We start from the raw sequence: 26,688 nt of genomic DNA on the forward strand, positions 1-26,688 counted from the left end.
CGTTTTTCGACAGCGGGACTGTCGAATTCGTTTTTTATTGAATATGTCAAATTCCGGCAACCACCTGCCGGAATTCGACGGTCGAATTGTGTCGAATTTAAAAACGGCCGAAAAAGTGCCGCAATTCACCCGGAATTGCATATACCCCTTTATATTTCAGCTACAGCTGCGCTCTCATTATACACCGCCAGCAAATAGGCTTATTAAATAGCCTTCATACCATTAGTGAGTTCAGGAGATATCCCTCATTCAGTGAATTAGGTTATATCATATATGATGTGAGTGATTGAACTGCAGATACTTTTATAGTGGTAACTCTTGCTTTCCCACTGTGTAAGCCTTATCAGGCATGAATGCCCTGTGTGTGGCCTCCAAATGGATACATGCACTGAAAACTGAGCTGTAGTAACAATGTTGCTATCTTGCAAAGCTACTGTCTTGTTCTATCACTGTATTCTAGCTGCAGCTGCGCTCTCATAACACACAGACAGCTAATGAATTTCCTCAGTGTCAGGTATGAAGAGCACTGAATCACTATATACTAAGCTGTGTCATACAAAATACATTTTGCTGCACTAGTATGATAATTTGAATAGCTTGCATTACACAGGTAAATTCAAGTAGTATCCCTCATAAGTTTTAGTTCGCACTCTTATATCCTAATAACTGACTGGCACTATATAGAATGACATGCACATATTATTAGACACATGGATAGAGTGTGAAAACGCTGACGCGCGTTTCACAGTTAGTTTTCATTAGAGATGAGCGGGTTCGGTTTCTCTGAATCCGAACCCGCACGAACTTCATGTTTTTTTCACGGGTCCGAGCAGACTCGGATCCTCCCGCCTTGCTCGGTTAACCCGAGCGCGCCCGAACGTCATCATGACGCTGTCGGATTCTCGCGAGACTCGGATTCTATAAAAGGAGCCGCGCGTCGCCGCCATTTTCACACGTGCATTGAGATTGATAGGGAGAGGACGTGGCTGGCGTCCTCTCCATTTAGATTAGGGTTGAGAGAGAGAGAGAGAGATTGACCTGAGGCTGTGATACTGTAGAAGAGAGTGCAGAGTTTAGTGACTGACGACCACAGTGACCACCAGACAGTGCAGTTGTTTGTTTTATTTAATATATCCGTTCTCTGCCTGAAAAAAACGATACACACAGTGACTCAGTCACATACCATATCTGTGTGCACTGCTCAGCCCAGTGTGCTGCATCAATGTATATATATATCTGACTGTGCTCAGCTCACACAGCTTATAATTGTGGGGGAGACTGGGGAGCACTGCAGTGCCAGTTATAGGTTATAGCAGGAGCCAGGAGTACATAATATTATATTAAAATTAAACAGTGCACACTTTTGCTGCAGGAGTGCCACTGCCAGTGTGACTAGTGACCAGTGACCTGACCACCAGTATATATAATATTAGTAGTATACTATCTCTTTATCAACCAGTCTATATTAGCAGCAGACACAGTACAGTGCGGTAGTTCACGGCTGTGGCTACCTCTGTGTCGGCACTCGGCAGCCCGTCCATAATTGTATATACCACCTAACCGTGGTTTTTTTTTCTTTCTTTATAGTCATACTAGTTACGAGTATACTATCTCTTTATCAACCAGTCTATATTAGCAGCAGACACAGTACAGTGCGGTAGTTCACGGCTGTGGCTACCTCTGTGTCGGCACTCGGCAGCCCGTCCATAATTGTATATACCACCTAACCGTGGTTTTTTTTTCTTTCTTTATACATACATACTAGTTACGAGTATACTATCTCTTTATCAACCAGTCTATATTAGCAGCAGACACAGTACAGTGCGGTAGTTCACGGCTGTGGCTACCTCTGTGTCGGCACTCGGCAGCCCGTCCATAATTGTATATACCACCTAACCGTGGTTTTTTTTTCTTTCTTTATACATACATACTAGTTACGAGTATACTATCTCTTTATCAACCAGTCTATATATTAGCAGCAGACACAGTACAGTGCGGTAGTTCACAGCTGTGGCTACCTCTGTGTCGGCACTCGGCAGCCCGTCCATAATTGTATATACCACCTAACCGTGGTTTTTTTTTCTTTCTTTATACATACATACTAGTTACGAGTATACTATCTCTTTATCAACCAGTCTATATATTAGCAGCAGACACAGTACAGTGCGGTAGTTCACGGCTGTGGCTACCTCTGTGTCGGCACTCGGCAGCCCGTCCATAATTGTATATACCACCTAACCGTGGTTTTTTTTTCTTTCTTTATACATACATACTAGTTACGAGTATACTATCTCTTTATCAACCAGTCTATATATTAGCAGCAGACACAGTACAGTGCGGTAGTTCACGGCTGTGGCTACCTCTGTGTCGGCACTCGGCAGCCCGTCCATAATTGTATATACCACCTAACCGTGGTTTTTTTTTCTTTCTTTATAGTCATACTAGTTACGAGTATACTATCTCTTTATCAACCAGTCTATATTAGCAGCAGACACAGTACAGTGCGGTAGTTCACGGCTGTGGCTACCTCTGTGTCGGCACTCGGCAGCCCGTCCATAATTGTATATACCACCTAACCGTGGTTTTTTTTTCTTTCTTTATACATACATACTAGTTACGAGTATACTATCTCTTTATCAACCAGTCTATATATTAGCAGCAGACACAGTACAGTGCGGTAGTTCACGGCTGTGGCTACCTCTGTGTCGGCACTCGGCAGCCCGTCCATAATTGTATATACCACCTAACCGTGTTTTTTTTTTCTTTCTTTATAGTCATACTAGTTACGAGTATACTATCTCTTTATCAACCAGTCTATATTAGCAGCAGACACAGTACAGTGCGGTAGTTCACGGCTGTGGCTACCTCTGTGTCGGCACTCGGCAGCCCGTCCATAATTGTATATACCACCTAACCGTGGTTTTTTTTTCTTTCTTTATACATACATACTAGTTACGAGTATACTATCTCTTTATCAACCAGTCTATATATTAGCAGCAGACACAGTACAGTGCGGTAGTTCACGGCTGTGGCTACCTCTGTGTCGGCACTCGGCAGCCCGTCCATAATTGTATACTAGTATCCAATCCATCCATCTCCATTGTTTACCTGAGGTGCCTTTTAGTTGTGCCTATTAAAATATGGAGAACAAAAATGTTGAGGTTCCAAAATTAGGGAAAGATCAAGATCCACTTCCACCTCGTGCTGAAGCTGCTGCCACTAGTCATGGCCGAGACGATGAAATGCCAGCAACGTCGTCTGCCAAGGCCGATGCCCAATGTCATAGTACAGAGCATGTCAAATCCAAAACACCAAATATCAGTAAAAAAAGGACTCCAAAACCTAAAATAAAATTGTCGGAGGAGAAGCGTAAACTTGCCAATATGCCATTTACCACATGGAGTGGCAAGGAACGGCTGAGGCCCTGGCCTATGTTCATGGCTAGTGGTTCAGCTTCACATGAGGATGGAAGCACTCAGCCTCTCGCTAGAAAAATGAAAAGACTAAAGCTGGCAAAAGCAGTAGCACCGCAAAGAACTGTGCGTTCTTCGAAATCCCAAATCCACAAGGAGGGTCCGACTCCAATTGTGTCGGTTGCGATGCCTGACCTTCCCAACACTGGACGTGAAGAGCATGCGCCTTCCACCATTTGCACGCCCCCTGCAAGTGATGGAAGGAGCACCCGCAGTCCAGTTCCTGATAGTCAGATTGAAGATGTCAGTGTTGAAGTACACCAGGATGAGGAGGATATGGGTGTTGCTGGCGCTGGGGAGGAAATTGACCAGGAGGATTCTGATGGTGAGGTGGTTTGTTTAAGTCAGGCACCCGGGGAGACACCTGTTGTCCGTGGTAGGAATATGGCCGTTGACATGCCTGGTGAAAATACCAAAAAAATCAGCTCTTCGGTGTGGAAGTATTTCACCAGAAATGCGGACAACAGGTGTCAAGCCGTGTGTTCCCTTTGTCAAGCTGTAATAAGTAGGGGTAAGGACGTTAACCACCTCGGAACATCCTCCCTTATACGTCACCTGCAGCGCATTCATAATAAGTCAGTGACAAGTTCAAAAACTTTGGGTGACAGCGGAAGCAGTCCACTGACCAGTAAATCCCTTCCTCTTGTAACCAAGCTCACGCAAACCACCCCACCAACTCCCTCAGTGTCAATTTCCTCCTTCCCCAGGAATGCCAATAGTCCTGCAGGCAATGTCACTGGCAATTCTGACGAGTCCTCTCCTGCCTGGGATTCCTCCGATGCATCCTTGCGTGTAACGCCTACTGCTGCTGGCGCTGCTGTTGTTGCTGCTGGGAGTCGATGGTCATCCCAGAGGGGAAGTCGTAAGCCCACTTGTACTACTTCCAGTAAGCAATTGACTGTTCAACAGTCCTTTGCGAGGAAGATGAAATATCACAGCAGTCATCCTGCTGCAAAGCGGATAACTGAGGCCTTGACAACTATGTTGGTGTTAGACGTGCGTCCGGTATCCGCCGTTAGTTCACAGGGAACTAGACAATTTATTGAGGCAGTGTGCCCCCGTTACCAAATACCATCTAGGTTCCACTTCTCTAGGCAGGCGATACCGAGAATGTACACGGACGTCAGAAAAAGACTCACCAGTGTCCTAAAAAATGCAGTTGTACCCAATGTCCACTTAACCACGGACATGTGGACAAGTGGAGCAGGGCAGGGTCAGGACTATATGACTGTGACAGCCCACTGGGTAGATGTATGGACTCCCGCCGCTAGAACAGCAGCGGCGGCACCAGTAGCAGCATCTCGCAAACGCCAACTCTTTCCTAGGCAGGCTACGCTTTGTATCACCGCTTTCCAGAATACGCACACAGCTGAAAACCTCTTACGGCAACTGAGGAAGATCATCGCGGAATGGCTTACCCCAATTGGACTCTCCTGTGGATTTGTGGCATCGGACAACGCCAGCAATATTGTGTGTGCATTAAATATGGGCAAATTCCAGCACGTCCCATGTTTTGCACATACCTTGAATTTGGTGGTGCAGAATTTTTAAAAAAACGACAGGGGCGTGCAAGAGATGCTGTCGGTGGCCAGAAGAATTGCGGGACACTTTCGGCGTACAGGCACCACGTACAGAAGACTGGAGCACCACCAAAAACTACTGAACCTGCCCTGCCATCATCTGAAGCAAGAGGTGGTAACGAGGTGGAATTCAACCCTCTATATGCTTCAGAGGTTGGAGGAGCAGCAAAAGGCCATTCAAGCCTATACAATTGAGCATGATATAGTAGGTGGAATGCACCTGTCTCAAGCGCAGTGGAGAATGATTTCAACGTTGTGCAAGGTTCTGATGCCCTTTGAACTTGCCACACGTGAAGTCAGTTCAGACACTGCCAGCCTGAGTCAGGTAATTCCCCTCATCAGGCTTTTGCAGAAGAAGCTGGAGACATTGAAGGAGGAGCTAACACGGAGCGATTCCGCTAGGCATGTGGGACTTGTGGATGGAGCCCTTAATTCGCTTAACAAGGATTCACGGGTGGTCAATCTGTTGAAATCAGAGCACTACATTTTGGCCACCGTGCTCGATCCTAGATTTAAAGCCTACCTTGGATCTCTCTTTCCGGCAGACACAAGTCTGCTGGGGTTGAAAGACCTGCTGGTGACAAAATTGTCAAGTCAAGCGGAACGCGACCTGTCAACATCTCCTCCTTCACATTCTCCCGCAACTGGGGGTGCGAGGAAAAGGCTCAGAATTCCGAGCCCACCCGCTGGCGGTGATGCAGGGCAGTCTGGAGCGACTGCTGATGCTGACATCTGGTCCGGACTGAAGGACCTGACAACGATTACGGACATGTCGTCTACTGTCACTGCATATGATTCTCTCAACATTGATAGAATGGTGGAGGATTATATGAGTGACCGCATCCAAGTAGGCACGTCAGACAGTCCGTACTTATACTGGCAGGAAAAAGAGGCAATTTGGAGGCCCTTGCACAAACTGGCTTTATTCTACCTAAGTTGCCCTCCCACAAGTGTGTACTCCGAAAGAGTGTTTAGTGCCGCCGCTCACCTTGTCAGCAATCGGCGTACGAGGTTACATCCAGAAAATGTGGAGAAGATGATGTTCATTAAAATGAATTATAATCAATTCCTCCGCGGAGAGATTGACCAGCAGCAATTGCCTCCACAAAGTACACAGGGAGCTGAGATGGTGGATTCCAGTGGGGACGAATTGATAATCTGTGAGGAGGGGGATGTACACGGTGATATATCGGAGGGTGATGATGAGGTGGACATCTTGCCTCTGTAGAGCCAGTTTGTGCAAGGAGAGATTAATTGCTTCTTTTTTGGGGGGGGTCCAAACCAACCCGTCATATCAGTCACAGTCGTGTGGCAGACCCTGTCACTGAAATGATGGGTTGGTTAAAGTGTGCATGTCCTGTTTTGTTTATACAACATAAGGGTGGGTGGGAGGGCCCAAGGACAATTCCATCTTGCACCTCTTTTTTCTTTTCTTTTTCTTTGCGACATGTGCTGTTTGGGGAGGGTTTTTGGAAGGGACATCCTGCGTGACACTGCAGTGCCACTCCTAGATGGGCCCGGTGTTTGTGTCGGCCACTAGGGTCGCTTATCTTACTCACACAGCTACCTCATTGCGCCTCTTTTTTTCTTTGCGTCATGTGCTGTTTGGGGAGGGTTTTTTGGAAGGGACATCCTGCGTGACACTGCAGTGACACTCCTAGATGGGCCCGGTGTTTGTGTCGGCCACTAGGGTCGCTTATCTTACTCACACAGCTACCTCATTGCGCCTCTTTTTTTCTTTGCGTCATGTGCTGTTTGGGGAGGGTTTTTTGGAAGGGACATCCTGCGTGACACTGCAGTGCCACTCCTAGATGGGCCCGGTGTTTGTGTCGGCCACTAGGGTCGCTAATCTTACTCACACAGCTACCTCATTGCGCCTCTTTTTTTCTTTGCGTCATGTGCTGTTTGGGGAGGGTTTTTTGGAAGGGCCATCCTGCGTGACACTGCAGTGCCACTCCTAGATGGGCCCAGTGTTTGTGTCGGCCACTAGGGTCGCTTATCTTACTCACACAGCGACCTCGGTGCAAATTTTAGGACTAAAAATAATATTGTGAGGTGTGAGGTATTCAGAATAGACTGAAAATGAGTGGAAATTATGGTTTTTGAGGTTAATAATACTTTGGGATCAAAATGACCGCCAAATTCTATGATTTAAGCTGTTTTTTAGGTTTTTTGGAAAAAAACACCCGAATCCAAAACACACCCGAATCCGACAAAAAAAATTCGGTGAGGTTTTGCCAAAACGCGGTCGAACCCAAAACACGGCCGCGGAACCGAACCCAAAACCAAAACACAAAACCCGAAAAATTTCCGGCGCTCATCTCTAGTTTTCATCAGGGCTAACCAGAATGCTTCCATCGGTCTGAATATTACAGTTTAGCCGCACCAATCACGGAGCTCCTTTCTGGTCATGTGACCTTTGTAGCCCATCGCAATGCAGCTCCCGCAGTTCGTGATCTAGCAATACAGTGGGTCCGATCACATGATTCAAACGGGCCGATCATGGTCCTAGTATTATATTCGCTAGAGAGAAAGACTTGTGTTAAGTATATGTCTCTTTGTGTGGGCTCCTTTCCCCGGTCCAAGGATCTAAGCATAGTAACAGCTCCTATATGTGTATCTCGAAGAGTTTTATTATATAGGCTATTTCCTCTTAATACTTATCTAATAATCATGTTCTTATTAATGAGAGACTCCATAATTATTATTATACAACCTATATATGATTGTTGTGTGTCATTAAAAATAAATGAGTGTAAAAAAATAAACATAAATGTGAACCGGCCACTGCAAATAAAATAAAGTGAAAACGTGATCATAAAAGACAAACACACATCTAAAATGATATATATAAATGTAGCATAAATTACCGTGAATATCATAATTATGTTTGTGCAAGTGAGAAAATTATAGAAATAATTAAATCAAGAGTGAAGAAATGTGTAATGTGTGTATTAATTGGGTGCCAGTTAATGAATTAATTAATTTAAATAATAATATCACTGTGACTACTGTGAACCAGGTGCTGAAAAGTGATGTAGGTATCAATTGTTGGTGTAACAGTTATTTATCACATATTTATTATCGTGTTCTAATGTGAGAGTGTCATTATATGTTTTATGAATTTAGCTTGCCTTGCACTCGTATAATGTGTTTAACCAGTCTTTTATACTGAGTTTTGTATTGTGTTAGGAACATATTAATATATTGTCATCTTTGTGATATAATATTATCATGTGTTAAAATTTCAAACTGCTGCCTTTTTGGCAGAAATGGTTCCATTCCACGTCAATCTGTACATGTCACATTTCTCTGTCCATACAAGCTCCTAATGAGTGCAAAATATCGCTTTTATATGGAATTGTATCTCATTAATAAGAGTCAATTCTCATCTCTCGAGTCTATCATTCAATCCTTAGGTCCAGGGTAGTGTCCCTAGGTGCCACAAATAATCTAGTGGATTAGTGATTTTATCCCACATATTATTATTTGGCGTCCCACACAATTATTTTCTCTAACGTCCTAGTGGATGCTGGGGACTCCGTAAGGACCATGGGGAATAGACGGGCTCCGCAGGAGACTGGGCACTCTAAAGAAAGATTAGGTACTATCTGGTGTGCACTGGCTCCTCCCTCTATGCCCCTCCTCCAGACCTCAGTTAGAATCTGTGCCCGGCCAGAGCTGGGTGCTCCTAGTGGGCTCTCCTGAGCTTACTAGTAAAGAAAGTATTTTGTTAGGTTTTTTTATGTTCAGAGAGCTTCTGCTGGCAACAGACTCACTGCTACGTGGGACTGAGGGGAGAGAAGCAAACCTACACACTGAAGCTAGGTTGAGCTTCTTAGGCTACTGGACACCATTAGCTCCAGAGGGATCGAACACAGGCACCTGACCTTGATCGTCCGTTCCCGGAGCCGCGCCGCCGTCCCCCTCGCAGAGCCAGAAGACAGCAGCAGCAGAAGCAAGAAGACATCGAAATCGGCGGCAGAAGACTCCTGTCTTCACTTAAGGTAGCGCACAGCACTGCAGCTGTGCGCCATTGCTCCCACAGCACACCGCACACTCCGGTCACTGTAGGGTGCAGGGCGCAAGGGGGGGGCCCCTGGGCAGCAATTTAATACCTTTTTTGGCAAAGAATAGACATATATACAGTCAGGGACTGTATATATGTCCGAGCCCCCACCATTTTTACACATTGAAAGCGGGACAGAAGCCCGCCCTGGGTGATATAGCGCTGTGGTGTGTGCTGGCATACTCTCTCTCTGTCTCCCCAAAGGCCTTTGTGGGGTCCTGTCCTCAGTCAGAGCATTCCATGTGTGTGTGCAGTGTGTCGGTACGGCTGTGTCGACATGTTTGATGAGGAGGGTTACGTGGAGGCGGAGCAATTGCAGATAAATGTGGTGTCGCCGCCGTCGGGGCCGACACCTGATTGGATGGATATGTGGAAGGTCTTAAATGATAATGTAAGCTCCTTACACAGAAGGTTTGATAACGCTGCAGCCTTGGGATAGCCGGGGTCTCAACCCGTGCCTGCCCAGGCGACTCAGAGGCCGTCAGGGTCTCATAAACGCCCACTATCTCAGATGGTTGACACAGATGCCGACACGGAGTCCGACTCCCGTGTCGACGATGATGAGGCTCATTTACAGCCTAAGATGACCAAGGCCACCCGCTACATGATTATTGCAATGAAGGGGGGTATTGCACATTTCAGAGGATAACCCTGTCCCTGACAAGAAGGTGTATATGTTTGGGGAGAAAAAGCAAGAAGTGACTTTTCCCCCTTCACATGAATTAAATGAATTATGTGAAGAAGCGTGGAGTTCCCCTGATAAGAAAGTAGTGATTTCCAAAGCTACCTATGGCGTACCCTTTCCCGCCAACAGACAGGTTACGTTGGGAATCCTCCCCTAGGGTAGACAAGGCGCTGACACGCTTATCTAAGAAGGTGGCCCTGCCGTCTCAGGATACGGCCGCCCTAAAGGATCCTGCGGATAGGAAGCAGGAAGCTATCCTGAAGTCAGTTTATACACACTCTGGTACTCTACTGAGACCGGCTATTGCTTCGGCCTGGATGTGTAGCGCTGTAGCAGCATGGACAGATACTCTGTCAGAGGAGTTAGATACCCTGGACAGGGACACTGTTTTGCTAACCCTGGGCCATATAAAAGACACCGTCTTATATATGCGGGATGCTCAGAGGGACATTTGCCTGCTGGGCTCTAGAATAAATGCAATGTCCATTTCTGCCAGAAGGGTCTTATGGACTCGGCAATGGACAGGAGATGCCGATTCTAAAAAACACATGGAGGTTTTGCCTTATAAGGGTGAGGAATTGTTTGGGGACGGTCTCTCGGACCTCGTGTCCACAGTGACAGCGGGAAAGTCAGCTTTCTTGCCTCAGGTTTCCTCACAGCCTAAGAAAGCACCGTATTATCAAATACAGTCCTTTCGTTCTCAGAAAAGCAAGACGGTCAGAGGTGCATCCTTTCTTGCCAGAGGCAGGGGTAGAGGAAAGAAGCTGCACCATGCAGCTAGTTCCCAGGAACAAAAGTCCTCCCCGGCTTCCACTAAGTCCACCGCATGACGCTGGGGCTCCACAGGCGGAGCCAGGAGCGGTGGGGGCGCGTCTCAGAAAATTCAGCAAACAGTGGGTTCGTTCGCAAGTGGATCCTTGGGCTGTACAAATTGTATCTCAGGGATACAAGCTGGAATTCGAAGTGACCCCCCCTCACCGTTACCTAAAATTAGCCTTGCCAGCTTCCCCCACGGAAAGGGAGGTAGTGCTGGCGGCAATTCACAAGCTATACCTTCAGCAAGTGATAATAATGGTTCCCCTCCTTCAACAGGGAAGGGGTTACTATTACACAATGTTTGTGGTACCGAAACCGGACGGTTCGGTAAGACCCATTCTGAATTTAAAATCCCTGAACACTTATCTGAAGAAATTCAAGTTCAAAATGGAATCGCTCAGAGCGGTCATTGCAAGCCTAGAAGAAGGGGATTTTATGGTATCGCTGGACATCAAGGATGCTTACTTGCATGTCCCCATTTATCCACCTCATCAGGAGTACCTCAGGTTTGTGGTACAGGACTGTCATTACCAGTTCCAGACGTTGCCGTTTGGCCTGTCCACGGCACTGAGAATATTTACCAAGGTAATGGCGGAAATGATGGTACTCCTTCGGAAGCAAGGAGTTACAGTTATCCCGTACTTGGACGATCTCCTCATAAAGGCGAGGTCCAGGGAGCAGTTGTTGATCAGCGTAGCACACTCTCAGGAAGTGTTGCAACAGCACAGCTGGATTCTGAATATTCCAAAGTCGCAGCTGATTCCTACGACGCGTCTGCCCTTCCTGGGCATGATTCTGGACACAGTCCAGAAGAAGGTGTTTCTCCCGGCGGAGAAGGCTCAGGAGCTCGTGACTCTGGTCAAGGACCTCCTAAAACCAATACAGGTGTCGGTGCATCACTGCACGCGAGTCCTGGGAAAGATGGTGGCCTCATACGAAGCCATTCCCTTCGGCAGGTTCCATGCAAGGATCTTTCAGTGGGATCTGTTGGACAGGTGGTCCGGATCGCATCTTCAGATGCATCGGCTGATCACCCTGTCCCCGAGGGCCAGGGTGTCTCTTCTGTGGTGGCTGCAGAGTGCTTACCTTCTCGTGGGCCACAGGTTCGGCATACAGGACTGGGTCCTGGTGACCACGGATGCAAGCCTCCGCGGATGGGGGGCAGTCACTCAGGGAAGAAACTTCCAAGGGCTGTGGTCAAGTCAGGAGACTTGTCTGCACATAAACATACTGGAACTAAGGGCCATATACAACGCCCTGAGTCACAGTCGGTCTATGTGTTCCCTCCTCTTCCTCTCATACCCAAGGTACTGAGAATAGTAAGAAAAAGAGGAGTGAGAACAATACTCATTGTTCCGGATTGGCCAAGAAGGACTTGGTACCCAGAACTACAAGAAATGATCACAGAGGACCCATGGCCTCTGCCTCTCAGACAGGACCTGTTGCAACAGGGGCCCTGTCTGTTCCAAGACTTACCGCGGCTGCGTTTGACGGCATGGCGGTTGAACGCCGGATCCTAGCAGAAAAGGGCATTCCGGATGAAGTTATTCCTACACTGATAAGGGCTAGGAAGGACGTGACAGCAAAGCATTATCATCGTATATGGCGAAAATATGTTGCTTGGTGTGAAGCCAGAAAGGCCCCTACAGAGGAATTCCAGCTGGGTCGATTTCTGCACTTCCTACAGTCAGGGGTGACTATGGGCCTAAAATTGGGGTCCATAAAGGTCCAGATTTCGGCCTATCCATTTTCTTTCAAAAAAGAACTGGCTTCACTACCTGAGGTTCAGACGTTTGTTCAGGGAGTGCTGCATATTCAGCCCCCTTTTGTGCCACCAGTGGCACCTTGGGATCTTAATGTGGTGTTGGATTTCCTGAAATCCCACTGGTTTGAACCACTTAAGACTGTGGAGTTAAAATATCTCACGTGGAAAGTGATCATGCTGTTGGCCTTAGCTATGGCTAGGCGGGTGTCAGAATTGGCGGCTTTGTCGTGTAAAAGCCCCTATCTGGTTTTCCATATGGACAGAGCAGGATTGCGGACTCGTCCCCAATTTCTGCCAAAGGTGGTATCATCGTTTCATTTGAACCAACCTATTGTGGTGCCTGTGGCTACTCGGGACTTGGAGGACTCCAAGTTGCTGGACGTAGTCCGGGCTTTGAAAATTTATATATCCAGAACGGCTGGAGTCAGGAAGACTGACTCGCTGTTTATCCTGTATGCACCCAATAAGCTGGGTGCTCCTGCTTCAAAGCACACTATTGCTTGCTGTATCTGTAGCAGGCTCATTCTGCGGCTGGATTGCCGCATCCTAAATCACTGAAAGCCCATTCCACAAGGAAGGTGGGCTCTTCTTGGGCGGCTGCAGGAGGGGTCTCGGCTTTACAGCTTTGCCGAGCTGCTACTTGGTCGGGTTCAAACACTTTTGCTAAATTCTACAAGTTTGATACCCTGGCTGAGGAGGACCTTGTGTTTGCCCATTCGGTGCTGCAGAGTCATCCGCACTCTCCCGCCCGTTTGGGAGCTTTGGTATAATCCCCATGGTCCTTACGGAGTCCCCAGCATCCACTAGGACGTTAGAGAAAATAAGAATTTACTCACCGGTAATTCTATTTCTCGTAGTCCGTAGTGGATGCTGGGCGCCCGTCCCAAGTGCGGACTTTCTGCAATACGTGTATATAGTTATTGCTTAATAAGGGTTATTGTTATGAGCCATCCATTGAGTGATGCTCAGTTGTTGTTCATACTGTTAACTGGGTAAGGTTATCACAAGTTGTACGGTGTGATTGGTGTGGCTGGTATGAGTCTTACCCTGGATTCCAAAATCCTTTCCTTGTAATGTCAGCTCTTCCGGGCACAGTTTCCCTAACTGAGGTCTGGAGGAGGGGCATAGAGGGAGGAGCCAGTGCACACCAGATAGTACCTAATCTTTCTTTAGAGTGCCCAGTCTCCTGTGGAGCCCGTATATTCCCCATGGTCCTTACGGAGTCCCCAGCATCCACTACGGACTACGAGAAATAGAATTACCGGTGAGTTAAATTCTTATTTTCCGGGGCAATATTGTCCGATCATGTACTAATTATTAATTTCTCTCTTTTCTTCTTTTCACAGGTTCTCGTTGTTCTAACCAACTGGTAAGTATACAATATTTAGGCAGGTTTTTTCAGTCCGGGTTTAGTCTTAAAAATTCAACAGTAACCAATTAATTGGTCAAGAGTTTCTGGATTTTCCTTTATCGCTTATATTTGTATTTAGTTGATCTCCCTGACCTATACTAGGGGTTATAATACCCAGATGGGTAATGTAAGATTGTAATCTTTATCGAGTGGATGACCACAGTGTATCCTGAAATTCCAATAATTCCAGGAAGAGGATTATATAAGAAAAAACAGAGAAATGTGTAATCAGCAATTCAACGGTACACGATATTAGCATTAATGGATATCCTCCAGAATGAACAGGAGAAATGGCTTCTCACAGAAATGGGAGATAGCTGTTGTATTCATTCAGCCCTGGTGGTTGCATGGTGTCCATCAAAAAAATGAATTTGGTCTCCAGTCTCAACAGCTCATTATCCAAATTACCCCCTCTGATGCCAAGCTGGATCCGTTGCATCCAATAGGCTTTCAAACCTCCAGTTTCACTTCCATGATGTTGTAGGAAATGCTTGGCCACTGATGTCAGAGTCCTGAATCTTCCAATGTCCTTTTTCGCATTTTTAATGCTGTTGGCGTGCTCCAAGATTCGGACTTTCAATGGGCGGATAGTTTTTCCAATGTATCTTTTGCCACATGGACATTCTAAATCAGAGCTGGCCAAACCAGTCCTCGAGATCTACCAACAGTTCACATTTTCCAGACCTCCTAGCTGGTGCACAGGTGTAGTCATTACTAATTAAGATGTGCTGCGTTCATTCCTAACTGACAATTCTACAGATCTCCAGGAGGCCTGGAAAACATGAACTGTTGGTAGATCTCGAGGACCGGTTTGGCCAGCCCTGTTCTAAATGATACACTACACCCATCGTGGTGCAGTTAATTAAATTCTGAATCAGCCACTTCTTGCCAAATTTATCTATATATGACTGTTGTGGTGTCATGTATTGGCAAGCTTTGCATCGACCGCATTGATATGATTCTTTCTTGTTATATAGTTGTCTAGAGGGGACAGTAAAATGGCTCTGTACAATTAGGTCTCTTAAATTTTTATATCTCCTCCAACTGCTCTGCACACGGTTAGGTAGTACTTGCCTCAGAACTTCATCCGTTTGCAGTACTGACCAGTGTTTCTGTAGAATGCCATTCATTTCCTTCCATTTAGGATTAAATGGGCTCACAAATCGAACTGATTCCTCTTTTTGAGATCTGTTTTTGGGGGTTAAGAGTGAGTCTCTTGTATATGATTTGACATTGTTGACCGCAGATTTTATGATCTTATTGCTATATCCCCGTTTCTTTAAACGGTTGCAAACCTGAGTTTCTCGTTCATGGTAAATCCTGTCATTGGAGCAATTTCTCTTCGTACGGAGTAAATCTCCCTTGGGGATTTCTCTAATGGTTGCAGGTAGGTGAGAACTATTGGAGTGTAAAATACTGTTTGTCACTGTTTTTTTGCGAAAAACGTCAGTACTGATCCTGCCATCATTCTCTATTCTAATGCTGAGATCCAAGAAATGGATTTCTCTTTTATCTTTCTCTCCTGTCAGTTTCAGATTGAGGTCATTGTTGTTCAAGATAGTGATGAATTCCTCCAACATCTCTGCTCCTCCCTCCCAAATTATCAGGATATCATCAATATAGTGAAGATACAACAGAATATGTTGTGTGTATTCATCCAAGTTTTCACTAAATACATGTTCTTTCTCCCACCATCCAAGGTAGAGAGTTTGCATACGGTGGGGCACAGGCTGTCCCCATCGCTGTCCCTCTAACCTGGAGGTAGACGGTCTCTTCACTAATGAAATAATTTTTCATTAATATGAACTGTAATATGGAGATTAAGAACTCATTAAACTCATAGTGAGTTCCCATATTCAGGAAATATTTAATGGCTGTCAGGCCCTTGTCGTGATCGATGCTGGTGTACAGACTTTCAACATCGTAGGTGGCCAGCCACGTCCCCTGGTTGGTATCCTGCAGTTTCTTCAATACATCCATAGTGTCTCTGGTGTAGGAAGGTAGCGTGAGTACGTGATGTCTAAGGTACTGATCAACATATGTGCTCACCTTTTCAGTTAGACTTCCCACACCAGAGACAATAGGTCTACCAGGGTGAGTTTTTTCATCCTTTTGCACTTTTGGCAAAAGATATAGGGTTGCCACCCGTGGATTATCTGTTTTCAGAAATTCAAAATCTTTTTTCTTTATAATCCCACTTTGATGTGCTTTCAGAATGATAGAATTGTATAAGCAGAGAAAGTTTTTGGTAGGATTAAATATCAGTGGTTTATAACAGCCTTGATCACTTAATTGTCTCCTCAATTCCGCAACATACATATGTTTGGGCCACAGCACGATATTCCCCCCCTTATCTGAGGGTTCAATGACAATATCTTGCCATTTAATGATTTCCTGTAGTGCCACTCTTCCCCTTCTTGTCAGGTTATCAGTGTGTGGTTGAAATTGTTGTGCTCGTGTGAACATAAGATCTAAATCACTGGAGACCAGGTCATAGGAAACTTTCGCTGATGGAGAGATTTTGTATTCTTGGAAGAAGGAGGATTTGTTTTTGATTTTAAGAGGGTCAAATGGAGAGAGAGCAGGAGGAAGTTCACTCCCTGATTCTAACTCTTCCAATATCTCAAGAGTTACTTGATCCTCAGTTGTCAGGGATATTGTAGATGGATCTGAGGAGAGGATTGATTCTAAAGCTGAATTTTCTTTTCTCATTTGTTGTTGCGTAAACAAGAATTTTTTCAACAGTATTTTTCTCATGAAAAGTTGTAATCTTTTTCACATTCGAATCTATCAGGTCTATGTGTAGGTGAGAGGAATAGTCCCTTGCTCAATAGATCAATTTGGTCTACAGATAGAATCTTGTCTGTCAGATTAATGATCCGCAATGTGTCATCATTGTTTATCTCCTTCTCCTCTTCTCCCTGCGTTCCTCCCTCCAATCTCTTCTGTCGCGCTTTCTTTCTTTTTTCATAATTCAGGAATATTCACCTTAAGAACCATAGAGAACTTTGTATTAACAGCTCATGAGTGGGAATATTAATCATCAGCCGATTTTCTCTCCTCTATGAATATAAATTTATAGATAACAGGATATTTACCTGCGTTCAACTAGGACTTGAAATTACACGTGTGACTATCATAATGACGTTCGCTCCTAGTACACCCAGTTGATTACTGGGATTATACTCTGACAGCACTAAACCAATTCTGTAAAAGGTCATAGAACCTATGATAACTTTATAAAACATGTAAGACACTGCACAGCACATTGGAGTAAAAGAGTGTGGTTTTTTAACATTATATGTTACACTGTGTCTTGCACTTGTCTGTATTTATTGTAATATTTCACAGTTATTGGCTTTTTTAATCTAATTGAATTAAAAGTTACATTTTAATTGAGTGTTTACTTAGTTCAAGTGCGCCACCCACAGTCCAATTCTTTCCCTTCCCTTCACACGTGAAGTTCTAGCTACTTCCAAACCTAATTTTCATAATCCGGCTTGCATTCAATACAGCAGCCATTTTGTTGTACGGTGCATTCCAATTAATGGCCATTTTGTCGTATTTTGCATTCCAATGGTTTTGATATTGTGTTTCAGCATCTATAATATGCTTGCATTCCAGACAGTGGCCATTTTGTAATTTCTATATAACAGTAATAATAGTAATGTGCTCCAGCGGCTATATCTCCTCATATATTGAAAAAAAACCACTGCTTAAATCTACTGTAGATTCATCAACGATTTGTTCTTCATTTAGGGTGGTGGGGAAGAAACACTTATTACTTTTCTTTCTGGTTTATACACAAATAATTTTGGCCTTAAATTTACATACACATAATTTAGAATCTATCTTATTTAGATATTGCTCTTGAGGCTGGAGAGGATTCTTTGAACACCTCTACTTTTACCAAGGAAGTTGATCAGAATTAATACTTGAATTATAGTAGTAGCCATCTGCAGAAATGGCGTGACAATATTCCTGAAGGTCAATTTATCAGATTGAAAATAAATAGTTTGTCACTGGAAACGTTTATATTGCAGGTGGAAAAATTGAGGGATTCCTTTTTGGAGCAAGCTCAGAAAATAGTGAGTAATGCTTATGAGGAGGTATACAAGATTGAGAGGTCTGACCTCCTGAGATCGAGCATTAATAGAACAAAAAAATAAATAACAGATAAGTCTCTAGGGAATAGAAGATTGGTTAATTTTGTCACTAAATATAACTCGCATGCATACGAGATTAGGAACATCATAAAAATAAATAATCGTATTTTAGAGATGTATGATTTCCTTAAAGCAGAAGTTGAATGTAGTGATAGGGTTACCTTTCGCAAATCAGATAATTTAAAACTTAAATTGGCACCAAGTCATTTAAAAGGTAAAGGATTGTCAGACAAACCTATGTTGAATTGGTTGTGAAAAAAGTGAGTTTAAGAAGAAGATGGCGCTACTGTGTCTAATTGAGGAAAGGGTGAGTAAAAGGCCAAAGGTATACTTATCCTATGGGTATAGTTCTATCTTCCCAATGTTGATCTTCTTTGATCGATGTTCTCAAATTGAGATGGTATATGAAAGATAAAATGAAGAAAGGATAATGTGTAGAACCTTCCTGATTAAATGGTTCTACAAATATCTTGTTATAACGAATACCTATATAAACATCTTCCTATCTGTATGTTTATAAAACATACAGTAGATATAAATTCTGCTTACATAAGAAAGATGTAAAGCAGATGATAATCTTTAGTCAGGTGTTTTTAACCTAGGTGGCGTACCTCACTTACAGAGTGAGGGAGTGAATGACGTCCAAAAAAGGTTTCTTTGTCAGGTTTTTGTGGATTTTTTAATGATAATATTAAGCACTCATTAGCGTACCTCACTTACTTAGTGAGATGCTATTTCGCACATATCATGGTTTCTTTATCCTATGGTGCAGGAATATGGCATACCGTTACTCACAATGTGATAGCTTTGGTCCCTCTTATCAAGGTTTCTTTTCATCAGCCAGACGCAGGTGATTAGTGTAAAGACCACAGGAATTTATTAATACAAAAGAGTATGCCTTGAAAAAGAGTCTCAGGAGACTCGAAACGCGTTGGCTCTAAGGAGGCATTGGCTCTGGACTTGGTGTGTGACCCTGGAAAGGTAAGCCCCTTTTCTAAATTTACAATATATTTTACAATTTGATCGTGGAGCATTGAACCGGAACCTTGCTCCCCTAAGGGGTCCCCCCTCCTAGGATCACACACCCCCATGAATCAATGCTGGTAAATCTCAGCCTTTGTTTTTATTACTTTATCTTTTGTATTAACAAATTCCTGTGATCTTTACACTAATCACCTGCGTCTGGCTGATGAAAAGAAATCTTGCCACTATGTCTATTGAAGCGCCAAGTAAACTCCAAACAAAACCTCCTACCAGTATGTTGAATTGGTTACCCGATAAGCCAGCTGGGTTCCACATTTGTGGGAATACCAAATGTCAGATATGTACCTTTAGTAGTCGTAAAGTCACGAGATTTACATCTTTGAGTACTAAAGAAGCTTTCTCAATTGAAGAATTTATTAATTGTAAATCGTCATTTGTAATCTATTTGCTTATTTGTGGCTGTGGGAAAGAGTACATTGGCCATACAACTACAACGGTCCATATAAGACTAATGAAACATTATTAATAAAACAAAAATCCATAGTTTATACAAACATATTAGTGACTGTGACATGGCAAATGGCAACAACATTCAGATGTTTGGTATAGAGCAGGTTAGGAAGACCGGCAGAGGAGGGGATAGATTTTGACTCCTCTGCAAGAGAAGCTTCCTGGATATTTAGATTAGGGACATTAATACCGCAATGTTTAAATGATACAGTTGAATTGAACAACATTTGAAGGTTTTATATATGTTAAGCTGTTTAATAATGTTGCACTATGATATTATATGCAGAAACTGGAACACGGCACTCACAGGTCTTCATACACATGCATTCAGCAGACTTGACAACAGCCGATTACACAGCAATGTAGTGATGTCAACGTTTCATTTAATGCTAAATTTCGTCAGGACAAGATCAATAAACATAACAAGTGCTTACCTTAAATACCCAGACAAACACAGACTGGTCCCGCCGCTGCATGAGCTGCACTATGATATTATATGTATAATTGTATATATTATATCATATTGTACATATTTGGGATGTTGACATCATGTGTTATATATTAGGAGAATTATGAATTATATTGTTAATTATATTTATAATGTTTTATTATGTGTAAGATGCTCTAGCTCCTGTACTTTGTTGTCTTAATAATATTCATTCCATAATGGGATCAGATAAAATAATATAATACAGTGATTACACTTTTATATATTTTATGTTTTTTAAGTGTTCTTTGGCTTAAGAATATAGATATCATCTGTAGTGAGTGATAATTATGGAAATTGATAAGGTGGAATACATAAGATATGTAATAGTATAATCTTAAATTGTGTAGAATACAAATGCGGAAATAAACCTTAGCTATACAGGTGAAACACATTACATGATGCATGTGCGCTGACATCTGACCCTGGCACGCTACCAAAGGGAGGAGGTGTGCGTCAGTGACACAGCCTTATACTGTGTGGAATACAAATGCGAAAGTAAGCCTTTGACATGCAGGTGAAACGCACTGTGTGATTCATGTGCATTGATATCGGATCCTGGCACACAACCCAATGGATGATGTGCGCGTCACTGACCCGAGCATGTGATTTGAGAAACCAATGGTGGGAGACACAGTGGGGCAGTGCACGCCTGAAAGACACCCTGAAGTAATTTAGGACGGCGCTACTAAACGGGGGAACAGGAACAATGAGCTTTACTCCTGAGGAAGCCGCTGATGAATAAAGGCGGGGAAACGCGTTGAGACAGTGTGCAGACATACACCTGGATTTGATCCACATTTGGGCAGAGAAAAGGGCTCTGCAGAACATCAATCCTGACTGATCTGTGGCTTCACTGCATGACCCCAAGCAAGGGAACGCTGGTGGTGAGAAACCTATTCTAAAAAGGGGAGTTCATTTTTTTTAATTTTTATAAATCTGTTTATTTTGATTTTCATAGAATATAAGGTCGAACAGGAACAAATCGTTAGCATTTGATGAAGTAAACAATTACATCATGTAGGTAGGTACATCAAACTATATCAAAAAGAAAACATTCAATCTTATCTGAGCATGGGAACAAAGGTAATACTCCAGTGATTATATCATATTTTACAATCTTGTAGCCATTAATGATCTTCAATCCGTTAAATCTCTAACTCCAAGAACCAGTCCTTAAGCCCGAAGTATCATTAATAGGATTAATACTCAAAGTTACAGGAGTGCAGAGATCTAAAAAAGGCATATATTCCCGTGTTTCAGGTATTCAATATTTGTACCATAATATCCCACATGAAGATGCTCCCTAAAACTAACCATTAAAACATCATTCAAAAATCTATTTGTTTTCACATGAAGATGAGAAAAAGGTACAGAAAGAGAAGAAAGAAGATGGGGTAGGGAAGTACATTAGGGTAAATGGGGTAGGAGGGTAAAGATGCTCCTGACAATAGAATCGAGGAAAAATAGCAGTGAATGTATCAATCTCCTGGCAGGGTCTGGAGGAGTTCAACCCTAGGACTTAACAGCATAAACGACATGGATGATCATGAGGTTGATTCTTCTAACAGTTTCCTATGTAGAAACCATTCAGTTTGTTCAAAGACCTTAAATATCTGGGCCTGTGTGGACTGATCCCATGACTCTATATAAAGACCCCACTTCTTGTAAAAAGTTTTAACCCCCACCTCTATATTGACTTGAACCGATTTCCTGTCATAGTATAGTATCTGTAAAAGCTTACCATGAACTTCCCCGAGTGTAGGGGGAGAGGATAATAACCAGTGCGATAAAATAATTTTCTTTGAGACCGTAACCAAAACAGTGAGAAATGGTATAATTCGCCGTTTCTCAGTTCCTAAATTCCATTCGGAGAAATTTGCACACAAGCAAGATAGGGGTGTTGCTGTTACATGTATATTCAGAAGCTTATTAATGTACGTACGTATATGACATTTGGGACATTCCCCAGTTTCCGTGGGGTGAAACTTAGCATGTTGACTCGGGGAAATATAGGCTCTCTGTAGAGTACGGAAGTGGACGTCCTGTAAGTAAGGTGAAGCTAGGGCTTTCAGGCTAGAGACATAATGATCACTGAGTTGGTGATGGCTAGTCAAGCTAGGTATATCCTTTCTCCATTGGTTAAGTAGTCTATCCCATCTACAGTCTATTGTGCTTGATGTCAGAATAGAATATATTTGTCTAATGCGTGTCGGGCCTGTTCTATGTGTTTTAAGCGAGAGCTGTAGTGGGTTAGGAGACAGAGGGGTTTCATGTGGGGTAGTAAGCATGTGAGTAGCTAAGCCTAAATAGTGTCGTGTCTGTAGATACATGAAAAAATGAGAGTGGGGTAGGTCAAATTTCTCTTGGAGCGATGAGAAGGAATACATGGAGCCTCCCGGGTCAAATACTTTGGAAGAGTTTGAGAGTCCTTTCTCTTTCCAGAGTCGGTAATTTGAGTTAAGGAGGGACCGGGGGGAAAGCTGGATTACCCCATAGCGGGATGCATATAGATTTCTCAGGATTACATTTAAATTTCTTATGTAAAGAGCGCCAGTTATAATAGATATCCCTAAAAAGGGGGTTGGTGAGGATGTGGGTCGGGATCAGTGAGGGTTTAGACAGGAGTAATGCCCCCAGGGAGTAAGGAGTGAATAGTGCCTCATCCAGAGCGGAGTCTGTATAGAGTTCCCTGTCAAACAGCCAGTCAGCAGCACATCTAAATAGAGACGCCATTGAGTAGGATGCGTAATCAGGAACACCAAATCCACCTGCGGACTTGGGTGCCATCAGTTTATCCAAAGCAATGAACGTCTTCTTGCCTTTCCATAAAAGCCTCGACATAATTTTCCGTAAATATTGAATATCATGTTTAGTAAGGCGGACTGGGAGCATCTGCATGAGGTAAAATATCTTTGGGAATACTATACTTTGTAACACAGCTATTCTCCCTATCAGGGATAGAGGTAACAATTTCCAACCATCCAATAGTGTGGTGATACGTGCCAGAACAGGAGTGAAATTTTCTTCATATAGTCTGGAAAGGTTTGCTGGGATTTGAATCCCTAGGTCTGTAATCTTAGTGCGGGCTATTTTGAATGAGAGATACAGAAGAAGTGTGGAAATGGTACGTGAGGAGGAGCCTAAGGGTAAAAGTTCTGATTTGGCTACATTGATCCTATACCCCGCCCTAACTCCGAATGCCTGTATCATTCCAAGGATCTCTGGGATAGAGGTCGACGGATCTGAAACAAATAATAGCATATCATCGGCAAAGAGGGCAAGGCAAAGGTCAACATTTCCTATTTGAATTCCCTTAATTACACTCGATTGGCGTAAGGCAATCGCCAGGGGTTCCAGTGCTACTGCAAATAGTAAGGGTGATAATGGGCACCCCTGTCTGGTACCTCTCTGGATCTCGAAGGGAGAAGAGAGAACTCCATTACAGGATATCTGGGTTTGTGGAGCCGTGTAGAAAAGTTTTAAAAGATTTACAAAATCTGCAGGGAAGCCAAATTGTAGGAGTGTGGAAAAAAGATGATCCCAGTCCACCATATCAAACGCTTTTTCCGCGTCGAGTGAGAGAATAACTGGAAGGGAGGAAGGGGTAGTTGAAGAGGAGGAGGAGGCATAAATGGCAGAAAGTACTCTCCTTACATTGATCTCCGAGTGTCTGCCCCAGATGAACCCAGTTTGATCTTTATGTATGATATGAGGGAGTAATAATTTAATCCGATTAGCTAAGATTTTAGTAAGTAGCTTGTAATCAAGATTTAAGAGTGAAATTGGGCGATATGACCCCGGTTGGGATAAGTCTCTACCAGGTTTGCGGAGGACTTTGAGGATGGCAGTGTTAAAGTGTTTGGGAAGAGTGTCAGAAGACAGAACCGCATTAAGGACAGACACCAGTGTGTCCCCTATTCGAGGTAAAAGAATTTTATAAAAATCGGCACTAAAGCCATCAGGGCCCGGTGCCTTGTCCCTGCCAAACTGTCCAATGACACTCCGGATTTCCTCTAACGAGATGGGAGCTAACAATGGTGATACCATGGAAGTATGAAGCTGGGGAACAGAAAGATTATCCCAAAAGTCTTTGGGCCATGGCGACTGGGTGGGAGGAGTGGAAAGGGTGGAGCTTGAGGAAGAGGAATATAAGTCCTTGTAAAATGATTTAATAACATCAGAAATCTCCTGATTATTAGTAGTTAATGTGCCAGCAGGGGTATGCAAAGGATGAGTGACCATGGGAGGGCGGGAACCCGTGAGGAGTGTCGTCAACAACTTGCCCGTTTTATTACCAAATTTGTAGAACCGATAGTTCACCGAGAATGAATATCTATTACCCATGGAGTACATGAATTCATCAAAGTGTGCTTTGGCTTCAATGTATATAAGGCGATTTTGAGGGGTCGGAAAAGATTTGTATTGCTGATAGGCTGTCGACAGGGGCCTCTGAAACTCTAAATATTGAGAGGCATATTTTTTATTGGTGGCTGAGACATAGGATAATATGTCCCCCCGGAGAACCGATTTTGCAGTCATCCAGAATAGAATTGGATCTTCATCCAAATATGGGGCCAGATGGGATACATCCAAGGATATTAAAAGAACTTAAAGAGGTGCTGGTAGCACCATTGACAGAATTATTCAACCAGTCATTAGCTACAGGAGAAATTCCAGGGGACTGGAAAAGAGCAAACGTAGTCCCACTGCACAAAAGTGGAAGCAAGGAAGAGGCAAACAACTACAGACCAGTGAGTCTTACATCAGTAGTAGGGAAATTGATGGAAACACTCTTAAAAGAAAGAGTTGTAGATTATCTCAAATCCGGCAATTTACTTGATCCCAAACAGCATGGATTCACTGGGGGGAGATCATGTCAAACAAATCTTATTGACTTTTTTGATTGTGTGACTAAAGTGATGGATAAAGGTGGAGCCATGGATATAGCTTATCTAGACTTTAGTAAGGCTTTTGACACAGTTCCACATCGCAGATTGCTAAATAAACTTGAAAGTTTGGGATTGGATATTAGGATTATTGAATGGATAAGATCTTGGTTGAAGGATAGAAAACAGAGAGTTGTGGTAAATGGAGTGCATTCACAGGAGGGAAATGTTACCAGTGGAGTACCCCAGGGATCTGTACTTGGACCAGTGCTTTTTAATATCTTTATTGGTGACATTGCAAATGGCATTAAAGGGAAAGTATGCCTTTTTGCAGATGACACAAAGGTATGCAACAGGGTAGACACACCAGGTGGGGTAAAACAAATGATTGAGGATCTAGGTAGACTAGAGGAATGGTCAAGAGTCTGGCAATTACAGTTTAATGCCAAAAAATGCAAAATCATGCACTTGGGTCTCAAAAATCCTAAAGCTAAATACAGTATTAATGGCACTATACTGGAAACTACTGAGGAGGAAAGGGATCTAGGAGTCACTATTTCAGATGACTTAAAAGCAGGTAAGCAATGTAACAAGGCAATGAGGAAGGCTAGTCAGATGCTTGGCTGCATTGGGAGGGGAATCAGCAGCAGAAAGAAAGAAGTAATAATGCCACTGTATAGGTCATTGGTACGGCCTCATCTAGAATACTGTATTCAGTTCTGGAGGCCATATCTTCAAAAGGATATTAATACATTAGAAACTGTACAAAGGAGGGCAACTAAAATGGTGCATGGCCTACATCACAAAACATTCCCAGAAAGACTAAGAAATCTCAATATGTATAGTTTGGAGCAGAGAAGGGAAAGGGGGGACATGATAGAAACTTTCAAATATATGAAGGGTTTTAACAAAGTCCAGGAGGGAAACATTCTCCAAATGAAGAGAAGCAATAGGACACGAGGACATGCACTGAGACTGGAGGGGGGGAGGTTCAGGGGAAATTTGCGGAAAAATTATTTCACAGAAAGGGTAGTGGACAAGTGGAATAGCCTCCCATCAGAGGTGGTAGAGGCTAAGACAGTAGAGCAATTTAAACATGCATGGGATAGACATAAGGATATCCTTACAAAGAAATAAGGATCAAATAAGGTTAGTGTTAAAAAATAATATAAAAAAAATAAAAAAAAATAAGGGGCAGACTAGATGGGCCAAGTGGTTCTTATCTGCCGACAAATTCTATGTTTCTATGTTTCTAAATGGGATGCGTTGTTAGTTTTAAAGGCCTCCCAAGAGGATTCCAATCTTTGTTGAAATTTTAGGGAGTGGGCGAGATAGGAGGGGAATCTCCACAATCTGGGAGAGTGGGATATGTCTGGGAAATGAAGTGTTGCAGTAACTAGGGCGTGGTCCGATAAAGAGATTGCCTCAATTTGTGAATCTGATACGTTCGGTAATAGGGAATGGGATAGTAAAATATAGTCTATCCTAGATAGCGTGTGGTGGGCCGCTGAGAGACACGTGTATTCCTTCTCTGTGGGATGTAGAGCTCTCCAGATATCTACCGTCTGTAGGCTGTCAGCTAATAGAGGGACCCCAAGTTTGGGTAGTGAAAGAGGTTTTGTCGGTGTGTGGGATCGGTCTAAATAGGAGGAGGAGATAAGGTTCAAATCTCCACAGAGTATTAAGGGGTCTATGAGAAGAGGGGTTAGTTTGGCGAGTAAAGATTGAAAGACATTTTTGGAATAAATGTTGGGTGCATATGCGTTACATAGTGTATAAACTCTACCATTAATCTTAACAGACATTATCACATAACGACCTTCAGGATCAGTAACAGTGGACAGGATTTCAGT

This window comes from Pseudophryne corroboree, chromosome 6 (genome assembly GCF_028390025.1).
Source record: "Pseudophryne corroboree isolate aPseCor3 chromosome 6, aPseCor3.hap2, whole genome shotgun sequence".
In the NCBI taxonomy this organism is placed as follows: Eukaryota; Metazoa; Chordata; class Amphibia; order Anura; family Myobatrachidae; genus Pseudophryne; species Pseudophryne corroboree.